Source organism: Anabrus simplex, chromosome X, assembly GCF_040414725.1.
Source record: "Anabrus simplex isolate iqAnaSimp1 chromosome X, ASM4041472v1, whole genome shotgun sequence".
In the NCBI taxonomy this organism is placed as follows: Eukaryota; Metazoa; Arthropoda; class Insecta; order Orthoptera; family Tettigoniidae; genus Anabrus; species Anabrus simplex.
In genome coordinates this window covers 65,343,878-65,358,802 of record NC_090279.1, presented here as the reverse complement: position 1 = coordinate 65,358,802, position 14,925 = coordinate 65,343,878, and positions in this window count along the sequence as shown.

The window sequence follows — 14,925 nt, the reverse complement described above, 5'->3', positions numbered from 1 at the left end:
TCTGGTCGATATTGGAACAGCCAGGGTGTCTTGCACATGCTGAAGAATGGCGGTTGACGTGGCGTGCGGGGCTGCCACCACTTGGCGGCGGATGCGCCGATCTTCGCGTGCTGACGTCACTCGGGCTGCGCCTGGACCCCTCGCACGTGCCACATGTCCCTGCGCTAACCATCTTCGCCACAGGCGCTGCACCGTGGACACATCCCTATGGGTATCGGCTGCGATTTGACGAAGCGACCAACCTGCCCTTCTCAGCCCGATCACCATACCCCTCGTAAAGTCGTCTGTCTGCTGGAAATGCCTCCGTTGACGGCGGCCTGGCATTCTTAGCTATACACGTGTCCTGTGGCACACGACAACACGTTCTACAATGACTGTCGGCTGAGAAATCACGGTACGAAGTGGGCCATTCGCCAACGCCGTGTCCCATTTATCGTTCGCTACGTGTGCTGCACAGCGGCGCATTTCACATCATGAGCATACCTCAGTGACGTCAGTCTACCCTGCAGTTGGCATAAAGTTCTGACCACTCCTTCTTTGTGTTGCATTTGCTCTGTCAGTCAGTGTATATGGGACACCAAAAAGCAAGGTGAAATCTGGGTATACAGATCAAGGCAGGAACTATATGCGAGTATAGAACCAATCTCGAGTGTGATAGGAAAGAGAAGGTTAGGATTTGTTGGACATCTCATGAGGATGGATGACAGTAGGATGACGAAGAAGATATGGAACGCAACCTGCTTAAACGGAAATAAGTGGATGAAGGAAGTCAGAGAAGATAGGGAGACTATTGGCATAAAGGAAAAATATCCACTAATGACAGTACTGGATAGGTCCAAATACAAAAAGCTCGTGGAACGTAACAGATGGACAGACACCAGGATACAGATTCAGATCATGGAAGCCGAGAGAAAGAAGAGGTATTGGGAAGAAAGAAGACTTACCGAACAAGTCACTCGTGATCCTCAGGGGGCGTAACGAACCTAATAATAATAATAATAATAATAATAATAATAACTGATGGTCCCTGGTGTGTGTTACTGTAGTCACATTCTAGTTCGTGAACCATGAGCAACGGCTGAAAGGCTTAGTAAGTGGTCCTGAGGGTCGCGATACCAGTTGCTACGGAACGCGAACGGTTCTTTGTAATAGCCCTTCGCGTGCTCAGACGGCTAGAACTACACAATCCACCGATGGTCCCTAACCCGTTACAGGAGAGATCCTCACTTGGACTATGTGTAAGTAAGGTAGCATCCTGCTTCATGAATTTGCGGAGTTCAGAACGTTTTAAGCAATCCTCGGACCTATGGGAGTAATGGAGCCCCACTCTCATTTGAGAGGTAAGGGAATCCTTGGAAACAACTTGGCGAAAGAAATGGAATTCGATGGGGAGCTATCAGTATTAATGGGGCTTTTGAAAGAAATAAAGTAGAACTGGCTGAGTCAGCTTAGAGGTGACGCACCCAGATGTACTAGGGGTAAGTGGTATTCGGGTAAGAAGAGATAACGAGGGAGAGACAGGAGATTGTAAAGGGTGCTTGTTGGGTGTTAAAAAGGGACCGGCAGAGTATGTGGCAGGACTGTTCATGAGAAATATTACTGTACGCAGCATAGTTTCCTTCAGGCACGTAAATGAGCCAGCGATGTGGGTACATTTGGCAGTTGGAGGAATAAGGACGAGAATTATCTCAGTGTATTCACCATTTGAGGGTTGCATATGATAATCAAGTTGACAAGTTTTATGAAACATCGTGTGACATCGTAGTTAGGGTCAACAACAAGGTTAGAATAGTGCTAATGGGCGATTTCAATCCGGGAGTTGGGAATAGAACTGAAGGATACGAAAGGGTGATTGGTAAATGTGTGGTATATTTATGGAAGCTGATGGAAATTGGAAGCGTTTTCTGGACTTCTGTGCTAGTTTGTGTTTAGCCGTTACGAATGCATTCTTCAAGCATAAGGCTATTCACCGCTACATATGGGAGGCTAGGGTTACCAGATCCATAAAGTAGACTATATCTTAAGTGACTTTAAATTCAGGAAGTCTGTTAGGAATGTGTGAGTTTTCGGGGATTTTTCGGTGGTACAGACCACTATCTGATCTGTAGTGAACTAAGTATCTCTAGGCCTAGGATATGGAAAGTGAAATCTGTCTGCAAAGGAATAAGAGTAGAAAATCTCCAGGACGAGGAAATTAGACAGAAGTACATGGATATGATTAGTGATAAGTTTTGAACAGTAGACAGTAAGCAGGTTCAGGATATAGAAAGAGAATATGTGATATACACGGCTGCTGTATTAGAAACAGGAAGGGAATTCCTAGGAACGACTACGTGTACAAGTGGGGAAAAACGAACATCTTGGTGGACTGTCGAAGTGACAGCAGCTTGTAAACGTAAAAAGAAGGCCTATCAGAAATGGCTCCAAAGAAGGACTGATGCAGACAAGGAATTGTACGTAGATGAATGAAACACAGCGAAACAAATAGTTGTTGAACCCAAAAATTAATCTTGGGAAGATTGTCGTACCGGTAATAACCTGGAAAGGCTATGCCAAGCAGCAGCGAAACCTCTCTGGGCAGTAATAAAAAGTCCCAGGAAGTAAAGGAAAAAGAAATGAACAGTGTTTTGGGTAATTCAGATGAACTCATAATAGATCCCTGGGAATCATTGGAGAGGTGGAGGGAATATTTTGAAAATCTTCTCAATGTAAAAGGAAATCTTCCTGGTGGTTTCGCGAACAACCAAGTTAATGGGCAGGCAGGAAATGATATTGGTAAAATTACGCTTGAGGAAGTGGAAAGGATGGTTAATAACCTCCATTGTTATAAAGCAGCAGAAATAGATTAACATGGACCTGAAATGTTGAAGTATATTGGGAAGGCAGGGATGAAATGACTTCATAGAATGGTAAGATTAGAATGGGGTGTTGATAAGTTACCTTCAGATTGGACAGAAGCAGTAATTGCACCTATCTATTAGCAAGAGAACAGGAAGGATTGCAACAACTTTCGAGGTATCTCATTGATTACTATACCAAGCAAATTATTCACTGGCATCTTGGAAGGGAGGTTGCGATCAGTGGTTGAGAGGAAGTTGGATGAACACCAGTGTGGTTTCAGATGGCATAGAGGCTGTCAGGATCAAAATTTCAGTACCGCTATGCGCCAGATAATTGAAAAATCCTACCAGAGGTATAGACATTTGTGTTTACGTTTCGTAGATTTAGAGTAGGCTAGGCATATGACAGGGTGCCGAGGGAAATGATGTTCACCGTACTGGGGGGCGTGGGGTGAATTTAAGGGTAGATAATTAAAATCAATCAAAGGCACTTACGTTGACATTTGGGCTGCAGTGAGAATTGATGGTAGAATGAGTTTTTTGTTCAGAATACTTACAGGGGTTAGACAGGGCTGTAATCTTTCACATTTGCACTTCGTAGTTTACGTGGATCATTTGCTGAAAGGTATAAATTGGCAGGGAGTGATTCCGGCAAGTGGAAATGTAGTAAACAATCTGGCCTCTGCTCACGACTTCGTCTTCATGGCAGATTATGCCGAAAACCTGCAGTCTAATGTACTGGAACTTGAAAAAAAGTGTAATGAGTATGGAATGACAATTAGCCTCTCGAAGACTAAACTGATGTCAGTAGGTAAGATAATCAACAGAATTGAATGTCAGATTGGTGATACAAAGCTGGAACAGGTAGATAATTTTATGTATTGTTGTTGTGTGTTCCCCGAGAATGGTAATATAGTAAGTGAGATTGAATCAAGGTGTAGTAAAGCAAATTCAGTGAGCTGACAGTTGCGATCAACAGTGTTCTGTAAGAAGGAAGTAAGCCCCGGACGAAATTGTCTTTACATCAGTGTGTTTTCAGACTACCTTTGCTTTACGAGAGCGAAAGCTGGGTGGACTCAGGATATCTTCTTCATCAGTTAGAAGTAACAGACATGAAAGTAGCGAGAATTATTGCTTTTACTAACAGAGTACTCGGAAGGAGGAGATAAAGTCTAAGTTAGGAATGAACTCAATGGCTGATGCTTTACGTAAAAAAAAACGTCGTCGGTGGTGGGAACATGTGAGACGAATGGAAGAGGATAGGTTAGTCTCTATTATGGAGGATAAGAGGAGTAGAGGAAGACCAAGATGACAGTGGTTTGTTCAGTTTGTAATGATTTAAGGATAAGAGGTATAGAACGAAATGATGCCATGGCACTAGTTCAAATAGAGTATTGTTGCCACGTGCCCTTATAGTAAATTCACAGAAGCTTGTAGACTGTACGTTGAAAAGCATATCGGACTATAATGATAATGCATATGTACATGTATTAAAAGAACCGTACAATTTTATTTCCGTTAGTGTGCGAAGAATTGGATCGTAAAATTCAATCATTTGATCCCTCCTCGCATGGCTGTCCACATGCGTTATGACTTATGGACCTGCTTTTGTATTCTTTTTTCCACCCGGAGAGGTTCCTTCTCCCTTATATATGAGGGGTGTAGATGCAAAACTCATATTCTCCACTTTTCCAAACTTTCGGAAAAAGTGAAAAACTGTTTAATGTTGAAGGCCATGGTATCGTACTTTTTTTTTGTTACAAGTTTGTTTCAATATGAACTGTTTGCCCACACTGCAAAGTTTTGTGTAAAGAGGGTTATTTTGTAATTTTAAATAAAAATTCAGACAATGTGAGTTTTGAACAAAACTGTGGTCAACTGTGAGTTTGCAACAAACTTTCATGGATAATGTTAGTTATGAAACAAAACGGTTTAACATTGAAAACGGACCAAGGAAAATATCGTGGGTTGGTGTGCTGTTATTGGTTGGGTTAGCAAAAAAGAAACAAAAACCGTTAAGAAAATAACAAATTTTAATATCTAAAATGTTAGACACTTTATAGTAGTCTACAGGTTTTACACATTAATGACAATGACTTCTTCAATCGGCTCACAAACTGGTTCCTCTTCTTCAGTGTCATCAGCCCCATCAATAATGTTTTTGAAAAGTAGCAACTCCTCGTTATCTCTCCAGTGGTCCCCGTGATGTTTCCTTAACAATTTGTTGACATCAACCTTCTTGGATTCTTTTGTTGTGTTTGACGCAGGAATAACGTTAGGACTCATGTTAGAAAACCGTTTCCTTGGCTTGGTCAGAAATTTGGACGCTCCAGGGTCTGACTTGTATGTGTACTCTCCCCGAACAAGTACGTCCTTCGCTTTAGTTCTTGTCAGAACAATCCTCCTGCAGGCTCCCAGCCGTAATAATAAAAGATTAATTAATTAAAAACTTGCTGCGTAAACTGAGAGGTTAATGCTAAGAATGAGGTGAACAAAACATCAACAGAGTGAAAACAATCCCAAGATGCCCTGGGGGCACCACATGCTCTCAGATTGGTTGGAATGGAGAGAGTGAATTTTGCTGCAAAATATCTGTTGGATAATGTGACTTATGTTTCAAAACTCCATTTACAGTATATTTTTCAGTCTTAAAATGTGCGTTTTGGTTCAAACTACCATCACAGTTCGATGCGCTTTTACAAGATGATCATGGTGATATGCATAACTCAATACCGTAAATAATTTGAGAATGAGAGTTTTGCATCTTCACCCCTCAAAAATCCTATTTGAGCCAGACATAGCGGGACATTGCACCCAGTGCAGCCAGTGCTCTTTTCAGTAAGTGTCGTATAATCCGTAGTTGTGACTGGTAATGCATGCTTTCCTAAATTCAACCGGTCCCACTGACTGTTACAAATCAAATTTGTTCTTCCAGTGTTTGTTTCAAGTCGTTAAACCACCGCCGTCTCAAAACTATATACTACCTGCTCTGTGCCATCCAGTTAACATGCTTCTCAGTGTGAGCTCTAAGTGTCACGAACCTCCGCTAGGGGCGCCAGCTAATGCACCCAACTTATCTCCGTACCCACGTTGTTGTGTTCTAGGGCGTTTGTATCGAGCATTTGTGTGTGTGTCTCTGGTTATAAAATGATTAATTGTTGTGTTCCTCTCTGTATATCAAAGCAGGAAATCCAAATTCTTCAGGTGTGAGGATTTCTCTTACACCCCCCCCCCCAAGTAAAGAACTTTCAGAAAATTGGCTTAACGCTATATCAGTGCAAGGATGTCCGGCTCCATGGCTAAATGGTTAGCGTGCTGGCCTTTGGTCACAGGGGTCCCGGGTTTTATTCCCGGCAGGGTCGGGAATTTTAACCTTAATTGGTTAATTTCGCTGGCACGGGGGCTGGGTGTATGTGTCGTCTTCATCATCATTTCATCCTTATCACGACGCGCAGGTCACCTACGGGTGTCAAATCAAAAGACCTGCACCTGGCGAGTCGAACATGTCCTCGGACACTCCCGGCACTAAAAGCCATACGCCATTTCATTTCAGTCCAAGGATCAACCAAGGGTAATCAATGGATTCCATTCGATTATTCTCGTGTTTGTAGCCTGAATTTTAGAGATGGATATAAAAGGTAAAACTAAAAGAAAACTATATTGAAGCCAGACAGCGTACCTAGTCGGTCTTCGAATTATCCCCATTACCTTCAAACCAGAAAAATTGCTCCACGAAAGACCAGACAGCGACAAGATATTTCTTCGGAAGAAATCTGTGATAAAACAAGCTCTTCAATTGAAGGAAATGCATTGGATGACGAGTACGAAATTCATTTGAACAACGATGTATCAATCCAAGTCAATATTTCAACGAGTAAGAATGCGAGCAGTGATTAGAAAAACAGACATTAGAGGCTCCGATCAAGAATTCTAAGACTGCGATAACAGCTGATGACTACCGGTATCCATAATGAAGTTGAAAGACTGCGGAGGCAATTCGAAGATAACCAAGAAATTGATCGTCTGAATAAAGTAAAGGAAGCAGCCAAATATGAAGGAAAAACTTACGGTTTTTAAAGTGAAATTCATAATTTTCTCAAGAGAAAATCCGGGCAGTCAGAAGAAATCATGCGGTACTATGTGGCGTTGTGAATAGTATCCCAAACGGTTACGAATATGGCAGGACCCCTGGTCTAGTGTCGGCTCCGTCACAAAGCACTCTGGACAGGTAGCCTAAATGGAAAATGTTGATTGTGTTTGTCGGAATTTCCTAATTAGTGAAGGAAAGACTTAGAGCTGAATGTAAAACTTTCAGACCAACAGAGAGGAGTGTAACAGTGATCGCCGATTAAATGGCTGATTAGGTACCGGTAGCGGTACGGCTCCTCTATGACCGAACCAGTGACAAGTTCGTTTGCGTGGTCAATGTTGAAGGTGTATGTGGCACAAATATTGTAAAATCTCCTGCTCTCGCAAATAAACTGTTGTGTTTTCTTGTAATCCGACTTTCAATGAAGTTCTCTACTCCTGCTGCCTACTTCCTCGTTAAAGGCTTAGAAGTCTCCGATCTACCCTTTTAGTTCAGAAATGATTACTGTAATGCCTTTCGGCAAAACAATCCAGATTGTGTGCATTTCTATTGACCAGTAGATAAAATACTTACAATGGTTGAATGATGATTTCATCGAGTACGTTAAAATAATTCGTTTGTAATCAAAACGTGAAAAATTGAAGTGTCTGACTTATGGGACGACAGATGCTGTGTCGCTAACTGTGAAATCTATAGTGGAATGAGTGTCTTATCTGTTACAAAAAAAATATTTTTTTCTCACTAGATGATTTCCTGGAGACGCAATAGAAGCTGTATACCGTTCAGTGAGATTGGGTGGTGGATTTAATGACATGGCGAACGCACGCATTATGTGCTGTAAAACTTTTCCTGAAATCTGGTCATGAACAAAGGGTCAGCGAAATAGTGATATACTTTTTTTTCGTCCACTGTTGGTAAGCAACAGTAAGACTAAAAAGGTGCTCCATCACTCGTGTCGAGAAAATTCTGAAATTTGTATGTACCATGCAGCAGTGGGACGATTCTAATATATTTGCTCTAACTGTTAAGATTAATTTATATTTTACGTCTCTATATCTTAAGCCAAGTTCAAATGTGAGATGTTAGTTTCTGTATGTGTATTATCTTCTCAATTAGTAACATGCTAAGAATTATTATTCATTTTATATTGGCTTTACGTACGAACTCTCATTTAACCAACATGTGCTCTGGGTGCGGTAAGTGCTGCCATCTGCAATGTCGTTGTAAACGCAATTCCCGCGGCACAGAGCACGCAGTATATAGTAGTTATGGGCTAGCGACGGAATCGAGTAGAATCGAGTAATGTGCTCTTAGAATCGGTATACTCGAGTACAAGCATACTAGTGTCGCTATTTGTGGACATGTCTTAGAACTAAAATCTATTGTACTGGATTGCACGGCATTCAGGGTCACTCACACAATAATTTTGTGATGTGGATTGCAATATATTTGATGCTGACGATAGGTTTCATTGAGTCATGAGTCGTCAATAATTTGATTGTTACGATAATTATTATCATCATAGGCAAAATATTTATGACTTACTAACAAACCGTCAACTTGAAAGATAGATACGTAGGACCAAAGATGAGCGTGGGATGGGGACAATTTCCACTCCGTGTTGGGGACCTTTTCTAATGTCGATAACGGCAGCGTTGTATTATTATTATTATTATTATTATTATTATTATTATTATTATTATTATTATTATTATTATTATTATTATTGTTATAATTATATCTGTGCAGCCTGGAAGTAGCCACCAGGGATTTGTTGATAGCTATGAAATATTATTCCCGCGGCGTCCTTGTAGGAAAACGTGTAATAATATTGTGCGAAATAATTACAATATTACTGGCAGAGAATTTATTGCAAAGATACATGTGTAGGGCGTTCAGAAACATGCATGTACTGTAGTATCGCTTATTGTTATTGTCCAACTCGTTGGCTGAATGGTCAGAGTACTAGCCTTCGGATCAGAGGGTCCCGGGTTCGATTCCCAGCCGGTTCGGGGATTTTAATAGCTTCTGATTAATTCTCCTGGCTCGGGGACTGGGTGTTTGTGTCCGTCCCAACACTCTCCTCTTCATATTCACACTACACTGCAAATCACCACAGAAACACGCAGCTCGGTTGGGGGTTCGCGGCTGTGAACTTGCATCCGGGAGATAGTGGATTCGAATACCACTGTCGGCAGCCCTGAAGATGGCTTTCCGTGAGTTCCCATTTTCACACCAGGCAAATGCCGGGGCTATACCTTAATTAAGGCCACTTCCTACGCCTTTCCTATCTCATCGTAGCCGTAAGACCTATCTGTGTCGGTGCGACGTAAAAAAAAAAAAAGACTTCTTACATCCCTCCGCTATTCTTCGACCTTCGCTCAACTTCTAAAGACTACATTCGGTTTTGTTCCCTTGCACAGTCATGTGTTGCAATAATAAATGTCAAAACGGAGGGTGTATTTTGTTCATTGCGTTCATTGTTTACCTAGAACAGAATGACGATCTGTCTGATGTTTTGCTTCGTGTATATACATCACATTCCGGACGCCTAATCGTAATGCCCTACATTTTATCTGCCGAAAGTATGATGTAAGTATAAACTATTCACCTGCCCCCTCGGACGATTGTAGGCATACCGTGACAGTAAAAACAAAATGAAATGGCGTATGGCTTTTAGTGCCGGGAGATCTCAAGACGGGTTCGTCTCGCCAGGTTCAGGTCTTTTGATTTGTCTCCGTAGGCGACCTGCGCGTCGTGATGAGGATGAAATGATGATGGAGCAACACATATACCTAGCCCCGTGCCAGGAAAATTAACCAATGATGGTTAAAATTCCCGACCCTGCCGGAAATCGAACCCGGGACCCCTGTGATCATATCCAACACTAACCATTTAGCCATGGAGCCGGACACCGTGACAGTGATTTAAATAATAATAATAATAATAATAATAATAATAATAATAATAATAATAATAATAATAATAATGTTATGAGTTGGAACCCTTCCTTTATTCTCTCTGATTAGTGTTATATAGAGGATGGTTGCCTAGTTGTACTTCCTAACAATAATTACCACCACCACCACTTTTACGTCCAACTACATACATTTTTATGGTTTTCGGAGATGTCGAGATGCCGGAATTTAGTCACCCAGGAGTTCTTTCATGTGCCAGCAATTCTACTGACACGAGGCTGACGTATCTGAGCACCTTCAAATACCACCGGACGAAACCAGTATCGAACCTGCCAAGTTGGAGCTATACTTATTATTATTATTATTATTATTATTATTATTATTATTATTATTATTATTATTATTATTATTATTATTATTATTATAGTTGTAATATTCTTTCGCAAGTCATCATCAAATTCAGATTATTTATTTTGCTCACTCGTTAAGAATATTTATATCGTACCGGTCCATCGCAATCCCATAAAACCTCGGCGACCACTCGTACATATGCTCCATCCATCCAAGATCGGGCGAGAGAGCGAACGTGTGACTTCATGCTGTCATCGAGTCTTCGCAAGCGAAACGAGCCCGAGCCCGGACCAAATACAGTAGAGACAATACACGACACTTACGGATTTCGCCTTGCTAAAATGGGAGACAATTCGACGGTGGCGCTCCTAGTGACTTGACCTGAACAAATCGCGCTAAATTCAAATATCAATGGAAATGTATATAAGGAAATGGATAAATAAATTACGTCTAGAAAGAAAGTGGTATTGAGATATTAACAGCGAAGTTGCTAAAGCAATTCTGGATAAATGAATGAAGAATTATTTAAAAGGTTATTATTCAAAGACTGAAATTAGACATATAAACAAGGTGTGAAATGGACTGCTGTGAAATGGCTTGATCTTTCATTTATGCATTACTTTTTTAGCTTTAGCATACCTGCCTGAAATCTTATGGTTGGATTTGTCTTTTTTCCTCATTGAAAAACAATGTATCATCACATTAAGACATTTGTCAATAAAAATATCGGCACATTCCTTACACATATGATGCAATGAATTAACATTTAATAGCTGGACAATTTTCCTCTTTACATGAAGCCTACTAACAGAAAGAAAATCTATAAAATCCCGGCTTTAATCTGAGAAGAGGGATAAAAGAAAGAAAAGTTTGAAAATGTTGTCGATAGTGATGCTTTGAGGAATATTTACGTACAATTAGAGTAAAAATGTAACATACCCTTGGCTGTATAGTCGAGGAGTTTTAAAGTCGCTGGCCTGGAAATGATCTGAACAGATCTTATAATTCTTATACAAGCGTAACGTCCCTTCTTTCTTGTACACTTTATCCAAATCGCTTCTGTGGCATTTCAAAACCCACAGATCACATTTACAACAACACATCGGTATTGAAGGTTAACTGCTGTACTATACAATAAAATATGCGTATTATATTTTAAGCCCGTTAAAACATGGGTCGAGCAGGTCAGAAGATTATGAAGTACTATAAAAATCTCTGTCACTGGAAGAATATATATGCAAACACAATATTACTTGCATGTTCTTGTCACGAGGGAACCTGAAGAACGAGCGCGCATTTTTCTCTACTTCGTAATTACTGCAGCCAAACACAGCACATACCTTTCCCCTCATGTTGAGAGGAGATATCAAGGAATGACACACGCTACTATTTAATTATGTCAACTCACTGAAAACGCATAAATAACACCAAAAACTTCACACAAAAATACACGTGCTCTTATGACAGAATCAGTACCGTTCAGGTCTATCCGCTAGAGTGTGCTCCAATAGCTGTCCCTCGATATCTCGCTCAGTGTCGTGTATTGTCTCTACTGTATTTGCCCGGACTCGAAAGAGTCGAGTACTGCGATTCCAGGCATCACTCGCGCATCACTAGTATATAGAGATTGAGACGGCGGTGGGTTAAACAGCATTCATATATCAGGTTATTTGTGTTATCCTTTATATGTCGGTCCGGTCCAGTTTGTGTATGTAGAAAAGACGCCGAGAACGGACACTCTGGTGTGAAGATTAGTGCCCTGTGTCCTTGTATAATTTGTTACCCCCTTTAATTTTGTAGGTATACCAGCAATTCCAACCCTAATTGTAATGGTACAACCACAAATATGGTTTACCCTTCGAGTATGTTTTAGTATATAACCTGGATATTAATATTTTCTATCCTAATAATCTAGTCACGTAGTTTGATCAGCAAAAGAGCAAGTCTTACATTTCTATAAGACGGTTATACCGATGTCTGGGACTTTTTGCTGCTGTAATCTGTGCATATAAATTGATGAAGTAGTGTACGTGCTACCAATATTAGTGATCTCATTGTGTGATACTACTCCCCTACTGATTAGCTATTTCGTGAGTCATTATAGAGAACATCGCGCAGTGTATACAGTTAATTAAGCTAACTTAATGGGCAAAATATTAATAATAAAGATCATACATCTTCATCAAGAAGAAGAATAAATATCAGGTTTTGTTTCGAAGTGGCTGGTATGGTATTATGGAGCGTATTAGCCAATTCTACAGCTTATTCCGTTAAGTGAGTTACGGATTTTCCTCATTGAGGAATTGTGATTTCTATCATTTTACACTGTGTCCACAACCTCTGACATATTGACGGTAATGATCAAGTTCAATAACTTACTTTTGCTAAATGTATAGATCTCAATTGAGAATATTACAAGGTAATACTTATCTTTCTCAGTTTCAGATTTCTACATATTTTTAATATTTAATGTTATTAATTTTCTTAAAATTTATTTTTAATTAAGCATTAAAAATGAATACGTATATAACTAGATTGCTTTTTAGAAAACTCCCAGCATTTGCGTTGCAAGTTCCGGCAAGTTGTGTGTAGTAGCAATATGTCGTACCGTATATTTAATTTTAGTGGAATGAGGATTTTTTTCTGAAGAGCTACGGTAGTTTCAGAAAGAAATTGCAACATGTAGTGTGTAATTTTAATTATTGTTTTTCTGTGTTATTTACCTCTGTGTGCAATTTTATAGTGACGCTGTGAATGATGAGTTGTTCTTTACACAGTAGGCTGCAACATATGGTAGTAGGTTCGAAATCTTGAGAGGTTTCGATTTAGGATATCTGTATCTTGTTGTTATCAGTGTTGTTATGGAGATTCTTCTCTATCACTTCATTACCCCACGGCAGCTATATCTGGTATTTATTCATGATGATTTAGGTAACAGTATATAGGCTACCCCTCTGATTTATTGGTGTGGAAAAGATCTTAGGGCGTGAGTGGTGGTGAGTTTACACGGGGTCGAATCCTAGGATAGGCAGCCCTGAAAAGCGTTTCCGTGGTTTCCCCATTTTATCATTAATTATACTTAATTATTTCCGCTGCATATCTAATATTGTCCATTTGCCTTGGAGTTGTTAGTGCAACATTAAACTGCTGGCAGGAATGGAAGAACAATCTTCAGGAATAAATTCTGGCCGTGGAAACTGTAGAAGGTAGTTACTTGAAAGTGAAACCAATAATATATTAATAGAATAACCTGTGATGGCCGGAACACTTAAACACGGCACACTTCAGTATTGTCCCCTACATTGAAATGTACAATTGAGCATATTTTCCTGAAGAGATATGTGTATACATAGAAATCTGTTCCCTGGCAATGTGTAAGAATCGACTCAATTAGCCACAGGAACAAAGCTTGTATTACCTGTAGGGGAAATTGTAGTTTTCCTTGATAGTGCAGTAAGTTTACATTTACAGTAAAATATGACAGGGCCCGATGACCTTCGATGTTATGCCCCTTAAAAAACAAGCATCATCATCATCATCATCATCAAAATATCACAAAGTGACTAATGAACACTGCTATTGGGTGAAATGAATTCTCTGAGGCACTACTTGAGGTATTCAACCTAAACAAGTTTCATGCCACCTGAGGAACAATGAAAACTGCTAAACATTTAAACCAATTGTTTGACACGGAACTCCCTACAAGGGGCGCTCCGATAAACACCACTCGGTTGTATCATTAGACATGACATGCACAGAAAAATAAGGAAAGGACACTTAAGGAAAGGTTGGTGGCATTGTTCAATGAAAAGAGCTGATAGCTGTATTGTGTAAATTTTTGTCTTCATTTCAACAGAATTTTCTTTGTTTTCCATTTCCAGTCTTCTGGGTTGAAATGTGAATCAAGAACCTCCTTATTTTTCTCTTTCTCCACCAATCCCTTCCTTCCTCGAATATTTTTTCTACTTTTACTCCAGTCTTCTCTGTACTCTCCTCACCGTATCCATTCACCCCATTCTGGGCATTCCCCAATATCTTTCTCCTATGACTTTCTCTATAAATACTTACTTCAAATCAAATCAAAATATCTTTATTTGCAAATGAGGTGTCTACCTCGGTGGCAAATGGTACACAAAAATTGTCAAGCACTAAATTTTAAATTAACAGGAGAAGATGAACATTTTCCTAGAATACAATATTGTACAATTTATGGTAACAATTTTCTCTATTAAACACACAGTTCATCCTTAATAAATTTATTTTGTTTACAAAATTCTACTTATAACGTCTCCTGTACTTACAAACAAAGTCAACTCACATACAGTATGTGGAATTACTTCAAATGATACTACACAACTTGTATAAGATTAAAATTTTCATTGCATTTATTTACTTATTTGTTTTTTGTACCTATTTTGGAACCTATGTAGCATAACGACTTGCTGCATCTTATTGCAAGTGACTAATTTCATGTTTTAATCCGTATTGAAATCTCTTAGTATACAATAATATAGTTTTATTATGAATCCACCTGTTCAATACATTATAATGTTGTTACATTAAAATAACTTCATTAGTTAAAAGTTATATATGGGACATGTTTCGCTCCCTTATAGAGCATCATCAGCCAAATCCGAATCTCAAACAATTGTTATTTACGTAACAAAGACTTAAGTTACGTAAATAACAATTGTTTGAGATTCGGATTTGGCTGATGATGCTCTAT